This window comes from Xenopus laevis, chromosome 1L, assembly GCF_017654675.1.
Source record: "Xenopus laevis strain J_2021 chromosome 1L, Xenopus_laevis_v10.1, whole genome shotgun sequence".
Lineage (NCBI taxonomy): Eukaryota > Metazoa > Chordata > Amphibia > Anura > Pipidae > Xenopus > Xenopus laevis.
The window spans coordinates 117,540,398-117,549,705 of NC_054371.1; the positions used below are offsets into that span (position 1 = coordinate 117,540,398).

General features: G+C 37.1%; 1 long non-coding RNA gene across 1 annotated transcript; it reads left to right on the plus strand.

The window, feature by feature from the left end:
• The first annotated feature begins 233 nt into the window (after positions 1-233).
• LOC108696786 lies at positions 234-2,490 on the plus strand. The gene is made up of 2 exons (XR_001932329.2): positions 234-749; positions 2,227-2,490. It is a non-coding gene; the product is annotated as an uncharacterized LOC108696786 (long non-coding RNA).
• The last annotated feature ends 6,818 nt before the right edge of the window (positions 2,491-9,308 follow it).

Sequence of the window (9,308 nt, forward strand, 5' to 3'; positions counted from 1 at the left end):
GAGGTGATTAGTCGCCAGGCGACAAAATCATCCCGAATCTCCTTGTGTGAACTAACCCTTAGGGACAGATTTATCAAAGGTCAAAGTGAATTTTCGAATTAAAAAAGTTCGAAGTAATTTTTTGGTACTTCGACCATCGCATTCGACTTCTATTCGAATTGAAAAACCTTTGAAAAAATTTGACCACTCGAAAATCCATGTACTGTCTCTTTAGAAAACTTCGACTTCAAAACTTCGCACACCTAAAAGATCGAATACGGCCGTTTTCGCTGGAATAAATACTTTGACTATCGAAGTACTCAAATTCGATGGTCGAATTTTGAAGTTTTTTTACTTCGAAATTCAGTCCTTGATAAATATGCCCCTTACTGTTAGAAGCAGTGATAGGACCTTTTTTTAATGAGAGCTCAGTTTGGTGTTATATCTCCTTCATTATTCTCTACCTATATTGAAGTTGTTTTGAAGTTGTTTTGGGTACAGGAACAAAATGTAATCCAAGATAAATGCAATTGAATCATGTATGTGACCGATGAGGTAAGACAAAGCCCCATATTCAGACATGAATGGTTCATCTCAACTGAACAAATTTTAGCCGTTTCTGAAAAATAAAAGACACGATTATCAAGGTGTTACAGAGAGGCAGCATTGCACTCGGTCTGGCAGCTGATTTCTGCTGTGTTAAAATATATTTACACTTATTTAAAATGCCATCTAAGCGCGGGCGCAGAAATAAGAGGAAAAGGAATTCTGTAAGTATAGAATTTAGGTAACTTCCCCTAATTCTCAAATTGCTAGTCTACAACTTTTCATTAAGTCTTATAGCAGCTAGCAGGTAAATTAAGACCTGAGTACATAAACTCCAGAGTCAATTAGTTTTAGTTAGGATTTTAAGAATACTGACAAGGTCTGCTTATCTATATGGGAACCATTTTTAAAAACTGTAACTGTTAAAAAACTGTAACTGTAATTTAACAATATATTATTAACAATAATGTTCTAGTGGAGTACTGGATTTTTATGTGAAGTAAATGTGAATAAGCATTTCCCATTGCATTATACACCTTTAAAGGCAAAGGAAATGTATAATCACAAGGGAGGTGCCGATTTGTTAGGCATCTGCTTCCTGCTTCCTCCCTTTGGATCTCTGTACAGTCCTGGGCCAGGTGTACATGCACAGTAGTGTGAAAAGCTTTCCATTTTGCCCTCTATAGTGATTACAGTGTTTTTAGAAAAATGTAAGAAAAAAAAGAGTAGAGTATGATGGGAAGGCTTATGTATTAACATTTTCATTTAAGTGGTTTTAGAAACCACAAATAGTGATGAGCGAATTTGCCCGTTTCGTTGCCGGCGAACAAATTAGCGAATTTGCCGCGACGGTGCAGATTTAACTTTGACACTGGCGCCCATCAAAATTGCCCTTTCACAAATTTTTCCCCAGTTTCGCAAATGTCGCGGGAATGGGAGAAATTCACCCATCACTAACCACAAATAAACTCATTTTCTCTAAACCATGAATGCCATGTAATATATTAAAAGATCTGAAACTATAACGAACGAACAAAAAAACAATGAAAACTGCGCTAACCAATATGGAAACCTTTAAAAAATTTGATAATCAATGAAAAAAAAGCAGAAACCTCTAAAAGTTGTTTAAAAATGATCCAATAGGATCAGTGCAGCTCCCATTTACTTCTATAGGACCTTGACAGCTTTTAATTAGAGAATTTTTGTATTCAAGTTTTTCGTGGTTTTTACACTTAATAAATCTTGAATTTTTAAAATTTTAGAGAATTAAAAAAAAATAAATAGAAATTCGCATGTAATTAAATAGGCCCCACAGTCTCAAAGGGAATCATGGGTTATAAAATTGGAAATTATATATTATTAGGAGGGAAGTTCACCATAAATAAATTCTATTTATAGGTGCTCATACTGTCACCTACATCCGCATATTTTTATCTTGTTACACAATTCTTTTTTCTTATTAAAAAATAGTTTTAAAATTATGGTTGAACTTCACAAATTGAAGCTAATGGTATATAACCCCCATCTAGTGTCACTTACGATGTGGTGGTAAGAAGCAGATTGGCAGTTTCTTCACTGGTGGATAAAATGCCACATCTGCTGGTAGCAATTCATTGCACAGACTCAGCTTGCCATGGGTTAACGGGTTTGTATTAGAAGTTACCATTTAATAACATTTCTCATATTCCTTTAATTGTCTAGGTGAAATCACAGCCAGTTGGTGATCCTGTGGCTCAATCTCACAGCACACGGCGGAAAGCCATATTTACTCTTCACTTAAGTGAAAGACGGATTCAAGCTCTGGAAATGTTTGGAAGGAATTCAAGATGAAAACATATGTTTAATATGTTATTGATCCAGTCATTCATTCATGTTCCCTGTATTCTTTATGCACAAGGTTTAAAAGAACTTTAACAATTTTGTTTGCGACACTCCATGTTATAAATAAAGGTGCTTTTACAATTACATAGATATAAGGTGAATCATACAAAATACTTCTGCACTATTGCACCATTTCCTGTTGTTTAATATGCATGTGCGTAGAGAGCCCTTTATATTTCATATATTATATGTGCATTAGTACTTATTTATAGGCTTTCCAAAGACACTTGTGACTTCTTATTTAAACTAAAACGATTTATTTAGCACCACGGATGAGGCTTGAAAAATCCTTTGAATATGTGCTGAATCATGCCTGAGAGAAGTGAGAGAACACTGACAAAGTTGAAGTAAAGGTGGCCATAGACATAGAGATCCGCTCGTTTTGGCGATTGAAGTGGGCGATATAGCTGATCCGATCGTGGGCCCTAGGGCCCGACGATCGGATCATAATGAATCCGAAACTGGCGGTGGGATCGCGGGGCCGCATAAACGCACAGATGCGGCCGCAATCTGATGGGATTTTTAACCAAGATCTCCTGATTTTCGGCCAGATATCGATCGGGGAAGCCTGTAGGATAGCCCCACACACGGGCCAATACGCTGCCGATTCGGTCTGTCGGCAACTTTTATCAGCCTGTGTATGGGGGCCTTAAAAAAGCCTAAAAAAAAACTAAAAAATTGTTTATTTAGCCCACGTAATTTTCCTCGTTAATTTGGCATGCTTCCACTCTAATTCACCCTTTTTTTTCGTTTCTGCATACTCCACAAATGGGCAAAAATATAGCTACCCATATTCACAAACCAGAAGTACAAGCTTGTATCTATAAAATAAATAAAATCTGCAAAATAAAATGGTGCTAGCTGTTATGTTTAGGCTACAGGTATCTACCTACAAAAGCAGTGCAAAGTCTTAAATTCGGACACCAATGTTTTTTATTGAGGCGCACGTTTTTGATTTGTGTGGGAATGGTGTAAAAAAGATTGGGGATCCTTACCATAAAGTGACTTGTGAGAAGTCAAAGGAGTCTTCATCACCACATCAACATTCCTAGTATTCATTAGCCCTAAAAATATTCTAAAATGATGTCTGTGCTGATATAAACAACATATTACTATGACATTCCACCAAAAAACTATGATATATGTTTGTGTAAATAAACAATAAGTAGGATGTTGCCGACACAAGCAGATAAAGGTATGGGGCCTTTAACCTGGGGTTTTCAGGATAACGGATCTTTCTGTAATTTGGATCTTCATACCTTAATTAATACTAGAAAATCATTTAAACCATTAAATAAACCAAATAGGCTGGTTTTGCTTTTAATAAGGATCAATATCTTAGTTCAGATCAAGTACAAGCTACTTTATTATTACAGAGAAAAAGGAAATAATTTGTAAAAATTTGGATTATTTGGATAAGATTGAGTCTATGGCATTTGGCCTTTCCGTAATTCAGAGCTTTCTAGATAACGGGTTTCCGGATAACGGGTCCCATACCTAATACATTAGGTACAGGAGCTCATTTCAGTAGCCTGCTTTTGAGAAAACATCTGAAAACAGATGCGTTCTAAAGATATTCATTACAATGTGACTCTGTATTCATTTCCTTGGGCAAAACAAGTGACATTATTGCAATAGTCACTTGGCAACAACAATTGGTGATTCAGTATGTTGTTCCTTGTCCATATGCCATTATTTATATAACCCAGGTCATGTCATTGTTTGTCTATATGACTTGTACCATGACTTTCCCTGATTTGTAAACCAGTTTTAAGGAAAAAGGAAAGGTTAAAGCTGGTCTGGACTGGGATTAAAAATAGACCCTGACATTTCAAGTACATTTCAAGTAAGCCCCCCCCCAGACCAATAAATAGTGAGTGTCTATGGCATCTTACAGCAGCCCCTCTGGTATTTGCCAAAATCCACGGCCTCCATTAAAGTGATATTTGTGTTAGGGCAAAGACCCCTGCACATTTATTTCTGTCTTGTTCAGTAAATCTAAGCCAAAATGTTTGCTGAATAGTTTTTACAATTTAAATGTATGTTTTACTTGCAGATTATTTCAATAAACCTCAGTTCTGAAAGCTGATTTGAGAGTGTTCTAAAGTTAGCCATTGCGATTTGCTTGGTTTTCACAGAAACTTAGAACTGTACGAACATTAAAGTTAAGAGTCTGCAATATACCTTAAATAAGAACAGTTTATACCCAGCTCATTTTCATATAAATAGTCTGAAACACGTTTTATTAAAGCAGATTCTGCCCATGGAAATGACATTTTTGGCATGTTTTTGCTCTTTTTAACAGGAATGGTCAGAATGTTTTTCCTAATACATGTACATAAAATCAATCTACATACTGTACTGTAATGTAAGTGCAATACATTGTACAAACTACAAAGCATGGATCAATATTGAGGATTAGTTATCAGTAATAATGTTTGAATAATTTACAATAACAAATTATCCCACTACACCTGCCTTATAACTGTATTCTTCAGGCCTATTAGTTCTTCTCAACTTCTCCCAACTCTGCAGGGGTAATTTACAATGCTCCATGAAGACATAAAAAAACATTTTATACCGCGGCCCAGGCTTCCCTGCAAAAACATGCTTTGGGAAAATAAATAGGCACCTATACAATATTGCAGGTAACCCATACAACATGCAAAATCACAGGTCACTGTGGTTTTGTTTGTATTTTGGTTTACAACGTGGGCCTTCTGTTCCCCCAGGCCCTGCATGTAAGCAGATAACAGATAAAACACCATTGTACTGGACAGGGCTTATCCGTATGTGCTATGTAACCTGTGCCTTTTGTCCTTTTTTCCAGCTTGAATGGCTGCCGCCATGGCTACACAGCAGCTGGTTTATATAAACTATATAAGTCTTTCTGAAGCAAACACACAACTTTTACCAGTGCATGCTAGCAGTATATTATTTGTTAATTACTTTAAAAAGCTTTCATTTTTTGGTGATACTATTCCTTTAATAGTAAGGCTGCATCATCCACCATTCCTTCTCCTCCTCTAACTCTCTCAGCCCACTCCCTTGGGAATCTACTTCGCTTGTTGTATATTCAGCATGATCCTTTCTTCTAACCGCTACTGAGCCCAGCATAACCATTACACTGCTCAATCCAAGCAGGATTTTTTTTTTATCAAATTAAGTTATGCCTGTTTAAGCCTGCATTCTTGATCGCATGAACTTTACAATGCACAAATGCTCTTTGTAGATGTAAATGTCTGATGACTGATGTGTAAGAGGGAAAAATGCCTGTTATAGGTACTGGACCAATTATCCAAAATGCTTGGGACCCAGAGATTTTTTTGGATAAGGGATTTTTCTGTCATTTGTAAATCTACTTAAATTTAAACATCAAGGGGCAGATTTATCAAGGGTCGATTTTAGAAGTGCAAAAATAAGTGCAAGAATAGGTTAGGTCGACATTCGAAGTCAAAGTATTGTACTACGATCGTAATTCGAATCCAACGATTCGAACGATTTAATCGCACGATCGTACGATTTCACTTCAACTTCTAAAAACGTAGCCAAATGTTGCCTATATGTTCTAGGAGGTCCCCATAGGATAACATAGCAATTCGGCAGGTTTAAGGTGGCGAAGTATCGAAGTTTTTTAAAGAGACAGTACTTGGATTACCGAATAGTCAAAGTATTTTCACTTTGAGTCAAAGTCGAATTTAGGCCTATTCGATGGTCGAAGTACCCAAAAAATAGTTCGAAAATTTCACTTCGACCCTTAGTAAATCTGCCCCTAAATAAACCCAATAGGATTGTTTTGTCTCTAATAAGAAATAATTATATCTTATATATAATCTTATATCTTTGTGTCAAGTACACGGTACTGTTTTATTAATATAGAGAAAAAGAAAATCAGTTTTAAAAATCTGAATTATTTGGATAAAATGGAGTCTATGAAAGACTTTCCGTAATTCTGAGCATTTTCGGTAAAGGGTTTCCGGATAACAGATCCTATACCTGTATTTGTTTTAGGAAATTGTGATGGTGCTGGCAAACACAGGGGATATATGCAGGGCTGTATTTATATCCGTTGCCACCCTAGGTAGTGGACCTTACAGCACCTCCCAACGTATAGAATGCCATCACGCATGGATGTGTGTGATGTCTCTTCCCTAAACTGCACCTGCGGATTAGGGTGCACTTGGCTCTGTACACTTCACCCACTGGATTTAAGCAGCAAGGTTTTTAATTTTATTTTATAGACTTCCCATTTTGGTGGGAGGCTGAGGAGTAGGAGTCAAAATAGGCCCTGGCATTTCAAGTACAGAGAGGCCCAATCAGCTCCTCACCAGCCCGCTAAATAGTAACTTTCTATGGCATCTTATGGCAGCCCCTCTGGCATTTGCCAGAATCCACAGATTGTCATTCCGGCAAGATATATAGTTCAGCCACAACAGGGTGAACACATGGTGGACATTCATGAGCAGCACATAGAATATGTCATCTGTATTTCTACTGGTGACAACTTCTGGGGCCAAAGGCAAATGGCAAAGTCAACATCATCCTCAGTAATAGAGTGACACCTGTCATCAAAAATTCTCAGATGAATGTTCTCCCAGTGCCATTATTTCCATTTTCCTGGTGGTTCACCTTTCAGTTAACTTTTAGTATGTTATAGAATGGCTAATTCTAAGCAACTTTTCAACTGCCCTTCATTTTTTATAGTTTTTGAATTATTTGGCTTCATCTTCTGACACTTTCCAGCTTTCAAATGGGTGTCACTGACTCCATCTAAAAATATAAATTCTTTGTAAGACTACACAAACTGGAGAGCTGATTAAAAACATCTCAATAACTCAAAAAACACAAATAATAAAACATGAAAATTGCAAGATGTCTCAGAATATCATTCTCTATATTATATTAAAAAATGTAAATATGAACAGACCCTTTAATAAAAATGACACAGTTATCCATAGATACCAGTAATAGGGGCACATTTACTAAGCTCGAGTGAAGGATTCAAATGAAAAAAAGAAAATGAAATTGAAATTCGACCATCGAATAGGCTACTACGACCTTCGACTTCGATTCGCACGATTCAAAGTAAAAATTGTTCCACTATTCGACCATTCGATAGTCGAAGTAAGGTCTCTTTAAAAAATACTTCGACTCCATACTTCGCCACTTTAAACCTACCGAGGTACAATGTTAGCCTATGGGGATCTTCCCCAGCACTTTTCTAACCTTTTTTTGATCGAAGAAAAATCCTTCGCTAAATCCTTTGAATTCGATATTCGAATTTGAAGGATTTAAATTCGAGGGTTTATTAACCCTCGATATTCGACCCTTGATAAATGTGCCTCCTAGTGTTCGTGAAAAAAAAGTATCTATCTATGGAGAATTTTACCTTAAGGGCCACTATCAATAAAAAAGAAGAAAATTTAAATTCATACTTACCAAAATTTTCTTTTCCTGGTTACTATGGGCAGCCTTTACACCAAGGGTTATTTCCCACCTCTCAGGTCGATAGGACAGGTTAACATAAAACTCCTCCCCAAAAAAAAAACAACAACACCCTTTAACCCTATATACACCCCTACTTCCTTCTTACTCTTGTCTTTTGTCCGAGCTCATAATTAGGGAGGGTTTAGTGTAAAGGCTGCCCATAGTAACCAGGAAAATAAAATTTCGGTAAGTATGAATTTAAATTTTCTTCTTTCCCCTGGTCACTATGGCAGCCTTCACACCAAGGGTGATATACATGAGCAATATTTTAGGGAGGGAAAAAATCAAAAAACTCTTTATCTTTCTGAACGAAAAAATATTTATTCACACACTGATTCCAAAATTTTCAATGCAACATTAGCTTCTTGAGTGGATCGCACATCTAAATGATAGTGCTTCAGAAATGTATTTGCAGAGCTCCATGATGCTGCCTTGCATACTTCTCCCATTGAAGCTTCTGCCTGAAAAGCCCATGAAGCACTGATTGCCCTTGTGGAGTGTGCCTTTACTCCTCTTGGAAAACGAACCCCGGCTTCCTGATAGGCCATTTTAATGCAATTTACTATCCACCTACTTATCATAGTTGTGGATGCTGCTTTGCCTTTTTTATTCCCAGCTGGAATAATTAACAACTTTTTCTCTTTTCTCCACATCCTTGTTCTCTTAAGATATATCGACAAACATCTTACTACGTCCAGAGTATGCCATTCTGTTTCCTTTTCAGATATTGGCTCTGGATAGAACGCTGGTAGGATGATCTCCTTGTTTAAATGATGCTCTCTTACCACTTTTGGTAAGAATTCCGGCACTGTTCTCATCACCACCTTATCTGCTTGCAGGACTGTATATGGTTCCTCTGATGAAAGTGCCTGCAGGTCACTTACTCTTCTAGCTGAAGTGACTGCAATTAAAAAGGTTGTCTTTAGAGTTAACAACATTTCTGCCACTGTGTCTAGCGGTTCGAATGGTTCCTTTGTTAGTGCTTTCAAGACTAGAGGCAAACTCCATGTTGCTGAGAGTTTTTTAACTGGCGGCCTCAGATGTAGTACTCCTGTTAAGAACTATACTATCTTTTGGTCTCTCGCCCACTGCTTTTCTCTTAATACAGAAATTGCTGATGTCTGTAATTTTAGAGTCCTCACACTCAAGTTTTTATCAAATCCTGCTTGGAGAAAGTCCAATACATGGGACACTGTTACTTGTTCAGGAGTGACTCCTTTCTTAAGCAACCACGGCAAAAACACCTTCCATACCCTTTGGTAAGTTTTATTAGTTGAAGGTTTTCTTGCGGCCAACATTGTCTCAATTACTGCCTCTGAGAATCCTTCTTTTATTAGCCTACTCCTTTCAATCTCCAAGCCTTCAGAGATAATTCTTGCGGGCCTGGATGTATCATTGGACCCTGAAGAAGTAGG